We start from the raw sequence: 19,412 nt of genomic DNA on the forward strand, positions 1-19,412 counted from the left end.
TGGTACCCTTTATTACAGATTTATTCTGTGCACACATCCATACATTGCCAGTGCATTTGTGATTAATCTTTCACGTTTAGTCTAATAAAATGTCAACACTTAGGTGTGACACCGTTTATTTTTGGTTTCAAATACATGAAGTGTTAACACAGGGGTGCTACTTTTTTTTCTTTGTTTTGTTCTTTTCCTTTTTTTTGAGATTTTTGCCTTGTTGAAACATTGGACAACTTGTGAAAGTGAAGTAATTTTAATATAAACAATTAGAATTCAGTGCAAGGGAAATATTCTAAGGGTAATTTAACACAAAATAGAGAAAAATTTAGCAATATATTTCTGTTAAACATGAAATAAAACATGTTTAAGAAAATATGTAAAACAGCAATAGACTTAGTAAGAAGAGAACTCTGGTCCCAGATATTTAACAAAATACTTGAGATTGCTTTGTTGTTGAAAAGGCAGAAGAAGAAACAATGTTTGCACAGAGCTCTGAGACAATGAGTCTTGAAATCGCAAGTGTTTTCCACAAAGACTCTCCGAGTCTCATGGAGTAGCTTCTTTTTTGTTTTTTACTGAATACTTCTGTATTACACAGTTTTTGTTATACATCATAAAACAATCTTCATGAAGAAAAAAACTTTATCTGTTCAATTATTCATTCATTCACCTAAATTTTTTAAATGACCCTGTTTACTCACTGATGGAAAGACATCAAAAAAACTTACTATCTATTGAGCGGACTGACATGTAAGCATATTCTTTTGTAACAGATGCCCTAGAAGAGGAATAATTAGAATGTTTTGGAAGCTCAAAGGTAGATTTAACTTTATAAAGGGTAAGTCATTTGAATTGGCTCTTAAAGAATAGGTAGGAATTTTTTAGTCAGAAGATACGGAGAACCACATTCTACATGGCTAAAAGATTGTGAAAGGACATACCAACCCAGGAAAATAGAGTGTCATTTTATTTCCTGCCCAAGTCTGGGGAACAGACGTCAGGGATAATGTCTTATTTTATTTCCTTCTATGTGCCTGACACACAGAGGGTGCTTAGTACATGTTTGTTGAATGAATGAATGTGTTAGGGTTTTCACGCATGGAGAGTTATACTGGGAAATGGTGGTTTTTCTGATGTTTATCCAAAATCATACAATGTACTGCATTGTAGCAAAAGCTACTGAATTAGATGAGAGGCTTTAAAGTTGCGGGGGTGGGGAGCAACTCACCAACTTTGAGTTTTAGAAAGATGACACCTGTATGAAGGATGGATTGAAGTGCATTAAGAGTAGTAGCAGTGAGACATTAAGGAAAACTTTGAGGGCCATTCATAAGGTAACATTTGATTATATTTATGGGCTGAGGGAGAGGGGGAGTTGACACTGAGGCTTTGGGATCGGGAAATTGTGTAATGCCATTAGGCAACATAGGGAGCACAGAAAAAGTCAGTTTTGATGGGGATAATGAGGTCCGGTTTGCATTTATTTAATGTGAGACACTATCTAGACATCCAGATGGAGATGATTTGTCACAGATGGAAATTACAGATCTGAAGATCAGGCCTAAAAGTAGAGATTTGTATATCATCAATCAATGTAGTAGTTGAAATCATAGGAATAGGAAGGTGAGTTCATCTAGGAAGTGTATATAGAGTAAGAAGAGAAGGAAAGATGAAATCTTGAGACACACTGAACTTAAGAGGTTGGTGAAATAAGAAGAGCCTTCAAGAGAGAGCAAGTCAAGAATAAGGTCAGAGAGATAGTAGGCAAACCAGGAAACAATGAAATAGAAGCTAAGGGAGGAAAGGATTTTATTAGTGCCATATGGGCCAAGGCATGGAGAGATAATTCATAAGCGGAAATTAAAATGGCTAATAAATGTGAAAAAAACTCAGTCTTCAATAATCAAAATAAATGCAAATTAGAAACAATAAATACAAGGGTTTTTTTTGTTGTTTCACACCTGACATCCAACCAATTAACAAACATTGTTGACTCTACCTTCAAGCCATGTCCTCTGTTTGAATCATTTTCTCCTCACTCATCCTTAGTATTTTAGACCAAACCTCCATCATCTCTCACCTAGACTACTGAAATGCCTCCTAATTGATGCCCTTACATGCATTTTCCTCCCCATATATTTTTCTCCACACAGCAACTAGGGTGATCCTTTTAAAAAATAAATAAGATCTTGCAGTCTTCCGACTCTCTGCCCTCTGATAGCTGGCTTTGTCACACTTAAATTAAATTAAAAAAAAAAAACTTTAAAAATCTTTACTATGTCTTACACAGTCTTGCAGGATCTGGTCCCTGACTGTTTATCTGGTCTCATATCTTACCATTCTTCCCACTAAACCTTGTTCATAACATTCCAGCCACACTGCCTTCCGTTTTGGTCCTAAAACATGCTGTGCATTTTTGTCTCTCACGGCCTTTGCACTTGCTGTTTCTTCTTCCTGAAATGAATTTTCTCTAAGATTTCTACAGGTTTACTTTATCACTTCATTCAAATCTTTGATACAATTTTCCTTCATCAAAGAGACCTTCCCTGGCCATCCTACGTAATGAATCTAATTGTGATTTTTTATTTTCTATGCCTTTATCCACTTCTATTTTTCCTGATATTACTCATCACTACCTGGTGTCACACTGTATTCTTGTTTATTTAGATTTATCAAATTTACTAATATATTAGCTCCCCGCGGGCATGGACTTTGCATCTGTTTTGCTCACTACTGGATCCATATCACCTAGCACAGTGCCTTGTACACAGCAGCTGTTTCATAAGTATTGGTTGAATCAATGAGTAAATAATAAGGACATGATGAAATGTTAATTGGTATAGATTTGGCAGTTTGCCTCAAAAGCCTTAAAAATGCTCCTACCATTTGACCCAGTAATTCTACTTCTAAGAATTTATCTTAAAGAAATAATGTGAAGGGCAGAAAAGGCTTTATTTGCAAAGATTTTCACCAAGTGTTATTTGTAATAGTGGAAAAAATGAAAGAACTTAAATGTTCAACAAGGGAATCGCTAAGTGATTTATGGTACGTTTAGACAATTTAGTAATTTATGGCCATTAAAGATGATATTTACAAATATTTTATGATAAAATGAAAATGTTTATGTTATACTATCAAGTGATAAAGCAGGATACAAAATTATATCTACCCAATATGTAAGAAAGAAAGAAAAGGACTGGAAAAAGATGCACAAAAGTGCTAAAAAATAATTATATCTGTTTGGAGGAGGTGGATAGTAGGTGACATTTTTCCTTTATGCTTTGTGCATTTTTCAGATTTTCTATAATAAGTCTGTATAACTTTCATTACAGAAAAAAATACATTTATGAAACAAAGAGGAAACAAAAACAAATATAAATATTGGCACCTTAGAAGTGTGGTTTAGATAATAAACAACAAGGAGGATAAATCTGTTCTCGAGAGATGGTGCTGGAGGGAGAGGAATATACCAGTTGTAATTGGGGCCAACTGTTCTCTGGTTGCTTTATTTTGAAGAGGTCTACGGATAGGGAAAATAATTGAGATCCAGTGATCCAATCTGGTCTTCACTCACTGGAGAACCAAGGATGGTTGAGTTTATCCTGTCAGGATTTAAACAGGATGTTCAAGGGAGATTAGGCAAGTTAAAACTTCTTCATATTGCTGTGGAAAGCAGTAGCAATTTGCTTCATGTAAAACGGAAGTGATTGCTTACTATATTTCTTCATGTCATGTAGTAAAAACAATTAAGTGAAGTTAGACTATAGATTACTTGGCTATTCAGCCACAGTCACCTATAATGGAAGAGAAGAAAAACAGCATTGAAAAGTTTTGGCAGGTCTCATCGTTAGGAATGCCTGTATTGCCAGGAAAGAAAAGAAGCCACAGCCAATAATGTAAATCTAGAAGTTCTCTAGGCCCTGAGGAAGAAAGTGACAGTGCAAAATGTTGCAGCATTAATTGTCGGAGGGCACTGATCATTGTAATGGGGAAACTGTCTCTGTTACTAACACAATTATTTTCTATAAGGTTTTTGAGTAAGTGTCCCATTAGAAAAATAGCATTAGGGTTTTCAAAGCATGTGTAGCAATATGTAAAGATACACTCATTAGTAAAATAAAGTGTGATCTGTATGTAGTCCAAAGTCCCTTGAAAATAGAGATAGTGTTAATATAGGTGTTATAGTTATAATTAGTTTATAATTGAGTAATTATTGAAAAAAGTTTAAAAAGTCCCATTTTCTAAATGAATAGAAATTATACTTCTAAAATGCATCTGAGAAAGATATCTATCCATACACACATATATGGATATCCATATAATGTATATATTTTTTGAACCAGACTTTTAGACCCTTTTTCTGCTCACCTCCAATTTATGCGTTTTATCTCCATAGGCAATCTCAGATGATAGTTTCATTTTAAGAAGCTGAGAGCTGAAAGATAAAGAATAGTATTCTCTATGTGGGACCAAACAAGAGTCAGTGGCACTAATTAAAGTTTGAGTTAGATGACCTCTTAATGAGCTGTTCAGATTTGGATTTAGGACTCTGCCTGCAGGCTCTAGCCTATCTCCAAGACCAATAGTTCTGTGAGGTGCATTTCTAACATTTGTGGCTCCTGCTGGTGTGCATTATTTGGTTGCACTCAGTGATGGTCCTGTGAAACATTCTAACTTTTCTTCTCTTAAAGAGTAGCTAGCCCTCATGCAGTATTAACACAGTCAACAGTGTCTTTTGTGGAAATGAGTTCTTGAGTAGAACAAAGAGGTAAAAGGTGAGGGAAGTTGTGCATGTTGGGAACTGATAAGTGATGACAAGTAACCTGGGATATTTTGTATAGATCAACATGTGAACTGGACCTCTCTAATCATAAATGGGAAGATAGACTCCTAGCAGCTTCAGTCTGAAGACAATTGAGAAGTGAGCAGAGAAGAACTATATGATTTTAAAGCCCTCTTGCTTCCCAGTCCTCTGTGTATCTCACCCAGGCAAAATGCTGCACGTAGGCCAGTCTATTTTTTAAAGCAATTTTTCTAGCTGCCTTGCAGAATCAGCCTGTTGGGTACGAAGCCAATTTCTACAGACTTGTTCTGGTATATGTGGCAGAAGAGCCAGAAATATTTTTTGTAGTCTAGATCTAAGTACTTTCTGAAATGTCTTCCCTTGAAAGATTCAAACTTAGCACCATTATGGAACTACATGAACACTTGAGCAGAACCATGTCTTTTTTGAGCAACGCTAACAGTGATGAAAAATGCACATTGGGCAATTAGATTGCAACTAATCAAGAGCACCACTTAAGTCTATTATGAATGATTTATATATAGTATATTGGATATAGAGATCATTAGTAATAATATAATAGTCTATTATCACTGTAAGGTCACCTTGGTAAAAGGTGACTATAATGTTATTGACCTACATTTAAAAATAATTACATTTAGATATCGTCTTCTGTCTTGATTTACTGTGTAGAAATTTTAAGTTGTTTGCCCTTATTACTGAGATTTTGCCTCAAATATAAAAAAAAGGTTTGGGAATTACTTGATTGATAAATTGGGGCTATCAGGTTAATTAAGTGCCAATCATAAAATATTGGAATGTTAATCTTTTCCTTTTTCTTTTGCTTTAATTCACCACACAGCCTTTTCTAAAATGGGTTTTTGAAGAATCTAAAACATAGATCCTTTTAATATATGGGTGATATAGTTTCATTTTAGAAAAATTGCAAAATAATGTGCTTTTTTGTTTATCAATATATTATTAACATATTTCTATGTCAATAAAATATATATGTATACACACACACATATTCAGAGACAGAGATACAGAGAGAGACAGAGACACAGAGAGGTGAAAAATTTTGTAATTCTCCCCTTCCCCAACTCTTCAAAGCAAGTACAACTTGCTTTAAAAGCAGCAAGTTAAAGCCATAGGTAGAGATGATAGGAATAACAATTAATATCCTTACGGTTCCCATTATCATATTTAATGGCTTTTTAGTAAGACATCATGTTTTTCCTTGATTTAGTTAACCAAGCACCAATTATTGGGCATTTAGGTAATTTCCAATATTTATTATAAAAAAATGAAAAAGTTCTTATACATACTTATTTGTGTACATCTCTGATAATTGCCTTATAAATGTATAAACATGACAAAATAAATATATAAACATAGAGTAAGTAGATTGAAGGGAACACATGTTTTTAAAGCTTTTGGTATCTACTGACAAGTTGCCCTCCAGAAATACTGTACCAATTTACATTACAGCGGAAGGATTTTATAAAGTTCATATGTTAAACATCTGTGTGACTTCATATTGAGCACTATATGTATCAGAGTGAGAAGTGTATCTGTCAAGTTGTGTAAATTAATGGGGATCATTATAGGGTACACTTCTTGCCCTATTGGCCAGTACCAAGTGTGGCATATGGAGACAGTCAATTTTATAACTTGAATAGGGAAGTCATGTAGGACTTTGGAAACCAAAGTGAGGGGACATGGATTCTAGTCCTGGCTTTGCCGCTAACCACATATGTGATTTTGTGCAAGCCATTTATAATCTCTCTGGGTCTCAATTTCCTAATTCTATAACAGGGTTGTTTTGAGGATTAAATGAAATGTGTATATGAAGGTTTTCTGTCAATTGTAAAAGACTGCCTTAATATAAGAGATTACAATTATTATAAATTATTTACATTGGTGAAAACTTCTTGAAACTGTGGGCATTTCATCTCAAAATGAATGGTATATTGAGTGAAAATTGAATAATATTAGGTTGGGAGAGTCTTTGGGTGAGAATTCCATAGCCCTCCAGGTATACTCATCCATAATTAAGAAATTCTTTATTAGCAGTGTAGTTAATGCAATTGTTTGAAGTTTCATAAAGACCTTCTAAGAAACTGACTCCTTTATCCCTTATGAATTGCAAAATGAAGTCTTATATTCACAACTCCCATGCCCACTCCCAATCCTACCCCACATGTCTCTTCCTTTCCCTCATATAGGGACTGCTTTGGACTTGCTGGTACATATGTTTGAAGGATAATTTGGCCTAATTTGTTTACAGGAATTACAAGGGTGACCTTTATTCAGCTGTCTCCTTTTTGATTCCCATAACTTCTGGATCTCTCAAGGTATGTGCATTCTACTGAAATTTACTTTGTGAGTTAAACACATAGGTATATAATGTGAAAAGAATGGAATGTTCCACATCTTTAATCAGTTATATTTATTAAATGCCATGTAAATGAAATGCATTGTTTTAAACTTTAAAAAACTCATTTGGCCATTGTATAGATAAGCTTGTGTCTGTACTTCATAACTGTTTGCATCTTTGCAAACCCAAATGTACAAGCTGCCTTCTGTATTTGAATGATTCTATGATCTTTTCCACATATAGTTACTAAAACCAAGAGACTCCCTAACTAATGAAAATACCTGCAGACTATGAGGGAACAACAGTGGCCAATGAGGATGTTTGCAAAACCGTTTAATAGTTATCATTGACTGCAAATAAACATGGCATTTCTCCATATCAATGGCAAAAATATTTCCACTCAGATAATTTTACTGACAAAACAAGTATTTGCCTCCCGAAATGAATGTATCAAATTTTTAGGAAAATCTAAGTAAAATATCTGTATTGTCATGGTATTGCATTCACTTATTTACTCTCCCATTTTTCCTTCCTTTCATTTGTTGAACCATACTGGGTGAAAGTTAATGTGTCTTTTCTTTTGGTAAATGTGCCAATGAAGATAGAAGTCACCTGTAATACTGAGAAAATGATTGCTTCTATATTCAGTCTTCTGTTAGATGGAATATATGTGAAAATGTAGCAAGATGTGGGGTGGGGGTTTCAGATTAATCAAAATCTTCAGTTACTTGAAAGACTTCCCTCATTGGGCTTCATTCTTATTAAAAATAGTCATCAGTGTTAAGTCCTTAGAAAGTAGGGTCTAGGAAGCATTGATTTTTTTTCTTTAATACCTGTATCTGGCAGTGCTACACATCGGTATTCAAATATGAATTCTCACTCTACTTGTAAAAAAATCAAAAGGATGATCTGAATTTGTGAGAAGTTTTTGGAATCACTTGATACATTCTTTAAAGCACATGAAACGATGATTTTACATTAAAAATGAAATCCTTGAAATCTTGGAATTTGCATTGCCCTTTAAAATATACAGTGCAAATACATTAAGGGTTTTCTTAAATTGGGTTCCAGTTAATTGAGATCAGTCTGTAATGGGAATTTAAAATGGGTTTGTCAGTTTTAACTATGCATGGAGTTGCACTTGCTGTTCTTCTAGTGGCGCTGCCTATAAGGGAGTACCATTGTCAAAAAGGTCAGATCACTCCAGGGAAAAAAAGTAAGATCAGAAAATAAAATGACAGATTAAAAAAGAAGAAAGGATGTTGAGATTTTCACATATTGTGTCCATTCGTGAAAATTATTTTCTTAATTTGGGAATTGTGAGTCAGTTGTGTAATATTAACTTAAAGGTATTGTTTCATACTAAAAAGGTTTAGATGTGTGAACAATGATAGTCTTGCAAAGCTAATGTGAATGAATAGATCAGAATGGAGGAAAAATGCCTAGCAGGCCAAAAGAATACACACCTATAAAGATAATTGGCACTAAATATTTAAAAGGTTCAGAGAGCAGCTGCTTTCCTTCCCTGAGAGAAACAACATGGTATAGTAGAAAAGCTGTTGCCTGTCAATCTGAAAATGTAGGCTCTACTCCCAGTCTTATATGAGTGATATGGTCTTCCTAGGTCACTTCTCTACCCTGGGCCTTGGTTTTCTCACATCTATAATACAAACTTTGGGAGGGATAGTGTCAACTTTCTTCCTGATCAAACAGTTCACATTTTCTGATTTTTAGAAAATTAAGGACTCTTCTCAAGTATGCAAAATGAAATCAAGATTGGCCATTAAGTTGGAATACACACACCAGTTGTTTAAAAGATCGCTGCTTATTTAAGTGGTTTAGTGCACCGGTAATAGGGCATTTATTTACTTTTTATCTTAAAGCAATTGTGTATGCTAACACCACGGCCCTCCTCTCCTACCCCAACGCACACCAGTATTGGCATTGTACGAAACAAATTCAAGTAGAAGTTTAGTTAGTAGTCTCATTTTCCTCCTTGATAAAAATGCTTAACTTTGGGATGCTACTATGGCACTCCTCTGTCAATCTTTTGAAGTTCAGTAAAACTGTATGTGTTCTCCCTCTTGCAAGGTGGGTCATTCAAGGTCAAACATCTCTCTGAAACTTGGAACCAGCCAAGTGCATAACCCGATGACTTCAGACTCCAGTGCTTTCAATCTGGCACCCTTCATGAGCATTGAGTTCATATTAAAGCACTTAAAATATATTCTCCTTCATCTACATATCACAGCAATAACAACCTGGGCACAGGACAGTGCCTGGGAGCAAATAACCACTTGGAGTTAATGATCTGAGGGGCAGCTGAAGGACCATTGACTCTTCCTAGTCAGTCTTTCATCCCTATAAAATGCCTGTTCCTGAGATACCAAGCCTTCAATAATTTTTCCATCTCATACCAGATTAATTAGTAGCCATAAATAATAGCGTTTAATACATAATAATGAGATGTGGTAATGCAATAAAATGTCAACAATTCTAGTACTATATAAAGATGGCTATTCTGATCAAACCAAAAGAAGGAGCGGTAAATGAAGTTCATGAATCATAAGTTTAGAAGTGACTTTCCCCGAAATGATTTGAAATGGTACGTAGGAGTTCATATGGTTTAGGGGAACAGTTCCCTTTCTTTTGCTCCTTATTCTACCTACAAATGATCCATTTTAGAAATAATTTTTAAAAATATCTCTGACATTCATTTAGAATGGATTTTTAGAATAGTATATATTCAGCTTCCCTCTCCATTTTTAGCACTAGATTCAGCTTTTGAGATGTGTACAATTCTGAAATAAGTAACAAATACAACTCTACGAATGTCTTTTCCCAGAAGAAGCATTTTTCATTTCTTTATTATTATAATAAACAATAAGTTTCTACAATGTGCCAGGCATGGTGCTAGTTGCTAGGGAAACAAAAATCAATAAGGGACATAGTCCCCAGTCACGAGCTACTAGTAGAGAAGTGAGGACTGACCTATACACAAAGAAGTAAAAGAATCAAGTGTTGTAGGTGTGGAATACATATGAATTTATTTGCTCATAGCATTCATTATTATTTTTCTAAATTAAAAAGATTTACATATCAGAACCTAATCAGTAGGGCCATGAGATATGGCCCCCCAATCAAAAAATCTGCAGGTGACACAACATTGTAAACTGACTATAACTCAATAAAAAAAAAATCTGTAGGAATCACTGGTCATGGTAGGCAGAATGGCCTCCCGAAGATGTCCATGTCTTAATCCCTGGAACCTGTGAATATGTTGCATCACATGGCAAAGGGAAACTAAGATTGCAGATGGAATTGAGGTTGCTGTTCAGCTGACCTTAAAAAAGGGAAGTTATCCTAGTTAACTGGTGAAGTCAGTGTAATCACAAGGGTCCCTCAAAGTGGAAGAGGGAGCAGAAGAGAGAGAACCAGAGAGATGCCAGCACGAAAAAGACAGCCTGATATTGCTGGCTTTGAAGACAGTGGTCACGAACCTCTAGAAGCTGGAAAGAGTAAGGAAAAACATTATCTCCTAGAGACTCTAGAAAGGAATGTAGTCCTGCTGACACCTTGATTTTAGCCCTTCAAGATCCATTTCAGACTTCTAACTTAGAAAACCGTAAGATAAATCTGTGTTGTTTTACACCACCAAGTCTGTGGTAGTTTATTACAGTGACAATAGAAAACTAGTACATTGAAGTTTATTTACCCAGTACAGAAAACTGGGGGGAAATCTCCAGATGTTAGCAATTGCTGTTGCTGAAAGGCATGGTTCATGTTGATCTTGGTACACAGGGATATTTGTCTAGTTATCATTTTTCCTAGATATCCGTATCAGACCCCTCCATTAGAAGTATAGCTGTTTATGAGCTCTCTGAAATACCTGGCAGTTTTCTGTTGCTCCCATCCCCAGTCTCACTTTGCACAATGGCTGGTATATAACATAGTACATCCTCAGTCAATATTAACTATCACTCTCACCAATATTATCACCACTGTAAGGACATAAAGAGTGGGTTAATTAGGTCCATCTAGTAAAAGGATGAGAAGCAGGTATCTGAACATGTCTTATAGAGAAGGTGATGGTAGTACTGCAAGCCATTCTGTCTAAGTGTGAACTGGTAGAGGTTATGGATTAGCAGTTTGGTATTATCTGATGAACAAATGGTGGGGATGGGAAGATGTTCTAAGAAAAAGAAGCAGTGGTGCAAAAACATCAAATAGCCTGGTCTTTTAGAGGAACTGCAATCATCCTGTTCAGCTAAAGGGTGATGTAGAAGGTAGTCATGAGAGAAGATGAGGCTGGAGATGTAGGCTGGGGACAGATGAAGAGGGACTTCTCTGGCCTAAGGAACATCTCCTTTTTCCAGTAGGCCAGTGCTTTCTAATGCTACTTATGAAATTAGAGGTTTGATGTACCACCCATGGAGCTTTTGTATTGTCTGACAGGTGAACCTTGAAAGAAATGCACCTAGGAACATAGCTTAAAAGCCACTTCTATAGTCATGGAGGAACTAGGGAAGGACTTTAATAATCACATTTGTGATATAGAGGTGATAGTATGCAGAATGGATTGGAAGGGGTAAAACTTCTGATGGCCAGGAAACCAGTTAGGAAACTATTACTGTAGGCCAGATGAGAGATGGTGAGGGCCAGGTGGCAATTAGCAATGGGGATAACAATAAAGGGATAGATTTGAACAGTGGTTCTTAAACTTGAGAGTGTATCAGAATCACTTGGAAGGCTTATTAAGCTGCAAATTGCTAGACCTTACTCTTGAATTTCTGCTTCAGGTGATCTGGGATGGGGCCCAAGAATTTGCATTTCTAACAAGTTCCCAGAGGATGCTGATGCCACTGGTCCAGGGACTACAGTTTGAGAACCCTGAGATTTGAGACATGCTGACTCTGTAGAACTGACAGGCATGAGTCACTCATTAGATATGGGGAGTAAGGGAAAGGTTTCTGGCTTGGGAGACTGGGTGGATGGTGATACCATTCAGTGTTACTGAGATCAAGTTTAGGTTGAGTTGGAAAAAGAAAAAATGTCATGACCCTAGCAAGGGAAGGTCCGCTAAAAATCTTTAAACAGAACTTGTAGTCAGATCCTGGGCCCTCTTTTAGAAATCTTGACTCTGTATTTTTGTACCAGTTTCTCCCAACCCTACCCCACCCCACCCCAATCCCATTTATCTGCCTTGGTGATGGAAGTGAAAGTACAGGATAAGGAGTTCCATTTTATACCTATTGAGTTTGGGGAGCCTATGGAACATCAGAATGAGAGAATCTCAAAAAAATAATTTAAGCTTTAGGATTCTTTAGTTTGTTTTTAATTTGAATTAGTTTATCTCCTTTTTTCAGTTTGGTCATTGTCTCTTCTTTACGTAAAATCAGAATAGTCAAGATACAGGTCCAGATGTAGTTAGATTGAGCTTTCATCCAGGGACTTCCTGTATATTTGCAGTCAATCCTATAAGGATTTCTGAGTGTTAAATTTGCTCATAGCTGACAATCATCCTTTTTATAGTATAGATCAGTGAATCCAAAACATGTTCATTTTTAAATTCCCCTTGAACACTCCTGTGACCTAGCTTTCTCTATATTGCTGCTTCACCAAAAAGAAAAATCAAAGTAAGGCAGAGTATCCATGCTGTTTAGTAGGGGAGAGTAAGAGAGTATCATGTAGGTTGCCCTTTTTTCTTCTTTTCTTTTCTTTTTTTGTGTGTGGCCTATTTCAGTAATGGTCAGATTTTTCACCAAAGATACAAGCTATCTCTGTAAGGTTGGGAGTAGGCAGAGAAAAAATTGTGCAGTAGGATAAAGTACCTACCTGCAATGGTGAGATGAGGAATATAACAGAGCCTATTAGACTTTAGAGAAGCAAAAGTGGATACTAAGCAAGAAGAATTAAACTGGTAGACTTGTTTTTGTTGCAAAGGGGCAGTTGTACAGGTAAGTTTATCTTTTCTGGCACAAGGTATATCCTTACAGATATGGATAGATAGATAGAGACAGGTAGATAAAGATAGGTATATATATATATACATATATATATATATATATATATATGTATATATGTACATATTCTCAATGCACTTGTCAGTTTATAGTTCCATGAAACTGTAGAATCATCTTAGTATGGAGGCAGAAAAATGGTGAAATGGTCAATTACAGTCATTCACTGCCATAAACTTCATTGAAAAGATATATTTAATAGTGCCATCATTCTCCTTTGGAGTCTGATCATCTTAGTGACTGATTACATACTTGAATTGTGTGAATAGGACAACCACTCATACACTTCCATCTGCAAGGTGCATAATGAACCTTAACTTGTAGGTTCAATTCATTTTCTTGTAGCATTTAGCGCCAATCTTTTAAGGAAAAGGGAAGCATTGCTTAGTTGGTACTTATTCCTCTACTCCAAGAAACACACACACACACAGACAACAATCACAAAACTGAAAACAAAGCCTTGCGCTTTTCCTAAGTGCTTATAGATAAGCCATCATCTGAAATGCATCCATGTTTTCCAACAAAAATTCCAACACTAGATGTTTAGGAAATGGAATCAGAGTTAATCAAAATGGCTCCTACGGTTTCTGGAAAATCTATGAGCAGATCTTCCTTAGGGATGTTATTCAGCCCCATGATATTGCTAACCTGACACCTGAATGCAGCAAATTGTCTTCTGGGTGAGGCAAAGTCCAGCCCTCCATTTCACCTTAATAAATTTGAAATCACTATTTCTTCAGCCTAAAGTACTTCCAAACTATATTGAGAATCACTATATATTCTTTTTCAAAAAAAGGTAAAGAAAAATAAAAAGCCAGTGACAAAAATTCTGATAAAAGTACAAAGGGGCAATGTAATCCGTTGCCGTGGGCACACTATCTGAAGTAGGCAGGGTCTCTTCTATAGGACAGACGTTGAATTGGTGACCTTCAAATGTTGTCCTACTTTGACTAGATGCCTGACAAATGTTAGATGAAACTATTCAACTTGTATGATTTTAAATGGCTGTTTTTCAAGAACACATCAGCTACCTATTTTGTCCCAGACTCATCTGTACGACTGCATGCGAACTTTAATTTTAAAAGATACACTTTAAGTGACATGGCTGACTATCGCTGTGTGTAATAGATAACTGATTTGTTCTCTTCCTATTTTCAGAATTCTCACTTGGTTAAATTGGATGGATATAATTCATAGTGTATGGTGTAAACCTTCAATGATAAATTAATATAAATAATACATGTTTTCAATGCCCTTGTTCATTTTATTTAATTTTACACACTGCTTTGTTCAAAAGCACCCTGATTGATGCTTGACTGTTTTGTATACTGTGTATGAACACAGATTGAAAGATGCACTTATTTGCATGCCCTGATCTAAGCTTACATCCACATACTGTATGATGTGAATGCTACCTATGAGTATTAATTTGCATCAAGCTTATAGTTTTAATCATAAGAGAGCACATGAAGTTACTATTCATTTTATTGTTGACAATAGTTTTAGGAGGTGGAGGAGGGAGCTGAAAGGAGACTGTTTGGTGATTCTAAGAAAGGCTGATTTTCACTTAAGTACTTTTTTGTAAGTCATTTTGTCATTTGGTAAACACACAATGATTATTCCTTCAGACAGATGAAATATTCATTAGAAAGAGAAGTGAGGAAATCACAGTACTATTAAAGAAGAGCAAGGGAGTGGGAGGCCTGTCAAGAATATTCTGACCCCAGGAAAAAGAAATCAGAATTGCCATAGAGAGGGAGCACAGAATGCAAACTTTTAAAAAGGTTATTACCATAAAGTCTGAGGAAATCTTGGCCTCCATTAAGGTTTTTGTCCCTGAGAGCCTAAACTGTAAGTATGGTATCTGCTTTGTCTGCAGAATAAAAAAGGAGATCTTCGCTTAATCATTATCCTGGGAGCTGAACATCCTGCTACATTTGAATAAAAATGCCTACTTCATTACTGATGGGAACACAGAGTTCGGTGTACCAAATGATTTACAGTAGAACTTACTGACAGGGCTACCTTATAAATGAATGGGCTGTTTAAAGAATAGTAGTTGTTAATGTGTTTAGTGTTGAATGAAGTACATAATGCTCACAAACTCTAGGAAATCTACCAAATGAGTGCTGTGTGTTGAAAAAAAAAAGTTCTACTATACCTTTAGGTAAAATGGAAAGTGATGACGTAGAAAATCGAATTCTGATGCGTCGACAATATCATCAGTTTTTTTCTCTAGTGAAATCTCTTTAAATGACGGGAAACGTAGGTGTATGAAATAACTGAGCTGCAGAGGACCTTGAGAAATCATTTGCTGTAGGCTTCTGCTTTTAAGCATGTGAATATCTATACAAAGGGTAAGGGAGTCACATTGTCAGCATTATGAGTACAGAATTCTTTATTTAGCAAATATATATATATAGCATTTGTGTGTCAGGCACTGTTCTGAGCACTTTACAAATATTAACTGGACACATTTATCATGGCATTACTTTTCTCTCCTACTCTTTCTTTCTTCTCTTATTTTTTCTTAATACATCTTTTTCTGTTTCCCTTTTCCACTGCTTGTTTCTTAGTTTTGCCATGGGCCCTCCTTAGCGCTTTTTCAGGTTTTCTGGGGCCCTCCAGAGTAATGAGATTACTGAACTCTTGTGTAAGCCTTTTTTTGCATTGCTTTTAAGAATGTCATGTAATTTAAGTCAGATTTCTTATAGAAATAAAAATAGATTACTTTATTATTTTGCCTTCATCTCTGTGATTTGTCATTTCATGGTGTAATGAACTAAAATTGGCCTGGAGTAATTTGATATCCATGTAACATTGATAGTTACTTCCAGTGTCTTAAGATAATTTCTTTAATGGTTTTGTGATTAATTGAGGTGCAGTTTCCCTCCTAATTCTCGCAACAATGAGCAAATCACTCCTGGAACCAGATTTTTTGGAGTCCATCTTTTCCTGCATGTGTGCAGTATCCCTTTAGTAGCCAAGTGTATATATTTTATCAGGGTCAGTATTATGTATCTATCGTTTGTGAGCTACTATCAGAAAGGGGACTTAAACTAATCCTGATTTAATGAGTTCCAGTGCTTTAGCACAGTCCGTACATTTTATCCAGTGAGGGTGACATGATAATCCCCATGATGCTGGAGACTATATAGACTTTATTCACCCCCAGGTCCCCAGCACCTTGCTCTGTACCTAGCATCTTGTAGATATTTACAAATATGTGCTGGATGAATTAATAAATGCCAGTGATAGTGATAATTATGATATCCCCAAACAGGAGAACAAAAGTCTCCTGATGACTTGCCTCATTCACTCTAATATATTAGACTGAGGGGATTGTACCCAACATACTGAGATTTTCCCACATAGTCATATATTTAAGGCAATAATTGAATCTTTAAGTAAAATTTATGTCCATGTTAAATTATGCTTCTTGTGGGATATCATGGCATGAGTCTACTTGGGCGCTATAAATTATATTGATGGGGTAAAATGTGTTTTCATGTCTGTTTGTAAAATGTGGAATATTATTGAATTACTTTAAGTGTCATGTTTCAGATGAGTTTAGGCTAGTTTCTTTGAATTTGACACATTTCAGTCTGTCATCCTGTCCTTAGAGATGTTGAAAATTAAATGGAGAGACTTAAATAATTTAATTTATAAGCTTGCTTACAGCTATGTGGTTTATCAAGCCAGATGTCGGTAGCCTCAGTTTCTTGCAGCTCAGATGCTGCCAGAACATAAATTAAAATTGTTTCTGCGTGTCAGGGATGAGCGTGTAAAAAAGGAAGAAACTTTCTTTCAGAGAGCCAATCTCAGTGTAGTCTCTGCTGGGCAGTGCCTTTTTTTTTTTTTTTTTTTTAAACCATTGGCTAATTTTGAAAAGAAGAAAAAAATATAATTCACTTATAAACAAGCTCAATTATGTTTCTGGGGAAATCCTGTTCCCTGTGTACATGATGCTGTAACTCACACCTCTAGAACATGAAGTCTATAATAGAAATGTTATTCTGGTTTCATGCCTCTCCCTCTCCAGGCGTCATTTTCTGTTGTTGTTTAAATGCAATAGATTTACTTAAATTTTTATGGTTATATTGTCAACATTTCCAGATTCTTTTTAAAAAATTGGTTTAGACAATGTTTTAACAGGGTGTTTTTCCTAGCAAGAAAGTATGCATCTGAGCACATCTTCGCCCACATAAATAGAAATGAGCAGCCTCTATGTAATTTAAGTGAGGTTGTAGGTGATGACTTGAGGTGACAGGAACAACGAAGAATCTCTCACAGCACTGCACACATCCACTGTGGGACCTTGGGTAAGTCAGCTGCTCTATCTGGGTTTATTTCTTATATAAAATGAGGAGTTTGGGTTGTATCATCGCTCAGTTTCCTTGCATGGTCTAGAATGCTTTGAGATATTTTAAAGTCTTAGGCCGCCTTTATTTCAACTCTTTGCATTATTAAATTTTTTCCATCCTTTGAGGCCCATGAAATATTCCAAGCTGCATGACTCTAAGTTGACTTTCCCATTTTTTGAATCTCTACAGCATTTGTATAGTCAGAATGCAGAATTTTACATGTTTGTATAGTGATATTTTATCTAATTCCTTTTTGTACATTAAAATTATCTCCCCCATACTGCAAGTCTGTAATATAAGAACTATGTCTTATATTTCTCCTATTTCCTTCCTTAAATCTGTTACATTATGCAGTACATAAAATTATTAACTGATTTGGATGAGATATGATTCACTTATCACCTGTATTGAAAGAATTTGATGTAGAAACAAAGATAGCCACTTTTCATGGGTGCTTGATTCATTTGGTAGCTAAAAAAGGGTGTAGAAGCCTATTCTGAAATTATTGCTCTAGAGCCCTTAAATTGAAGTAATATTCCAACCAAAAATAATTTTTCTGGGTCTTGAGATTTGGGGATTCCATTTGTGAGAAACAGGCCCCTATTTGGCAGGAAATAGCTATATTGGTTATTTTTTTTTCTCTGGACTCTAATAGCAATTTTCTAATCCAATCCAGCCAACATAAATCGAGCACACGTTATAGTCATGTTCTGTGATAGACACTGTGATAGGTTTAGAGGAAGACTAGTGTGTGTAAAGATTAATGGGACATAATTTTTCCCTCCATGGGTTCAAGGTGGGTTATAATTGACATAAAACAAACAAACAAACAAACAAACAAACAAACAAACAAACAAAAAACCCCTACAATATAATATAGTATGAACAGTACTAGAGGGATATATGAAGTGATTTGGAATCACAAATAAGGAAGCTTCTGACTGTATCTCACATTTTATATCTAGGAATATACTATTGAAAGGTGACATTTATTTGGACTTTAGAAAATGAGTAGGAACTTGACTATTAGGAAAGGTAGGGAAATGAATCTAAGTTGGAGATATTATAATAAGTAAAAGCATAAAGGATTGCAATCTATGGTATGTCTGAGGGACCATCTGGTATGGCTAAATTATAGGATGTTTAGGGAAAACGTTTCAGAAGGACTGGAGTAGCTGTCTTGCTTCCTAGCTTATCACTGACTTTCCAAGTACATTCAGTCCCTTAGAGGTTATATATCATTGAGCATTTTCTAAAAGTAATGAAGGCCATGAGGTGGGGGAGATGGCATACAAGGGGAACTTGCGGAAACATATTCCTTTCTGCCATGAAATTTTCAGAGTCATCTTCTTCAAATGTTCTGTATATTCAATGCAGTAAATATTTTTTGGTCCTTTTCCCTTGCGTGTCTATTAGGAATGATGAGATTGTCTTAATTTATTATAATGACTAATTAAAACAAAAAAACAAGTATGCATCTGAAACAGAAATCTTACAGCTCATAGTAGTAGCAGCAATACAGACAGCTGACACTACATTGTGTTCAGGCTTGAATACAAGAACATTCTTCAGCGAGTTTGGAATGCGGATCTCGCTTTCTTGTGTACTTTTCAAGTCTCAGTGGCGGATGTCCCCTATTCCCTCAGGCAAGCAGGGAGTTTAAGTTTACCCTCTTACTTTCTGTCTACTCCCTGGAAAACATAAAGCCTACTTTCAGAAAAGGAGCTGACAGACAAGTCATTTGGAACCCTAAAGTGACTTAAAGCTCCGTGGGATGGTTTCCCAGTGCTGCTTGTATTTTAACAAGGGGATAAAGGCCTTGCTTAACTTAAATGACAGACGAGAATCTCCTGGTAGCTGCTACCTAACCA

General features: G+C 35.8%; 1 protein-coding gene across 1 annotated transcript in view; it reads left to right on the plus strand.

The window, feature by feature from the left end:
• TENM1 (teneurin transmembrane protein 1) overlaps nucleotides 1-19,412 on the plus strand; it is a 631,171-nt gene that overhangs the window by 8,330 nt on the left and 603,429 nt on the right. The window contains exon 2 of the mRNA XM_032474729.1: nucleotides 7,068-7,134. The gene's annotated coding sequence lies outside the window, so the exon portion shown is untranslated. The remainder of the gene's footprint in view (nucleotides 1-7,067; nucleotides 7,135-19,412) is intronic.

Source organism: Camelus ferus, chromosome X, assembly GCF_009834535.1.
Source record: "Camelus ferus isolate YT-003-E chromosome X, BCGSAC_Cfer_1.0, whole genome shotgun sequence".
In the NCBI taxonomy this organism is placed as follows: domain Eukaryota; kingdom Metazoa; phylum Chordata; class Mammalia; order Artiodactyla; family Camelidae; genus Camelus; species Camelus ferus.